Raw genomic sequence first — 594 nt, 5'->3', positions numbered from 1 at the left:
GTGAACCCCGGGGGCAGAGCCTGCAGTGAGCTGAGATCGCACCATTGCACTCCAGCCTGGGCAACAGCGAGACTCTGTCTCAAAACAAACAAACAAACAAACAAACAAACAAACAAAAAACTAGAATTTCCAGCAGTATGTTGAATAAGAGTGCTTAGAGCAGACATTCTTGTCTTGCTCCCTATCTTAGGAGGAAATCATTCAGTTTTTTCACCATTAAGTACAGTCTTAGCTGTAGACCATTTGTAGATGCTCTGTATCAAGTTGAGTAAGTTTCCTTCTATTCCTAACTTACCGAAAGTTATCATTTTTATTATGAATAAGTGTTGCATTTTGTCAAATGCTTTTTCTGCATCAACTGATACAGTATTATGTTTCTACTTGGTGGATAACATTTTTGAATGTTGAAATGGCCTTCCATCTCTGGAATAAACTCTGCTTGGTCATGGTGTATAATTCTTATTTTATGTAACATTTATTTTAAGTTCAGGGGTACATGTGCAGGTTTGTTACATAGGTACGCTTGTGTCATGGGGAATTGTTGTACAGATTATTTCATCACCCAGGTGATTAAGCCTAGTACCCATTAGTTAT

This window comes from Hylobates moloch, unplaced genomic scaffold (genome assembly GCF_009828535.3).
Source record: "Hylobates moloch isolate HMO894 unplaced genomic scaffold, HMol_V3 SCAFFOLD_7, whole genome shotgun sequence".
Taxonomy (NCBI): Eukaryota; Metazoa; Chordata; class Mammalia; order Primates; family Hylobatidae; genus Hylobates; species Hylobates moloch.
This window is presented reverse-complemented; position numbering follows the sequence as displayed.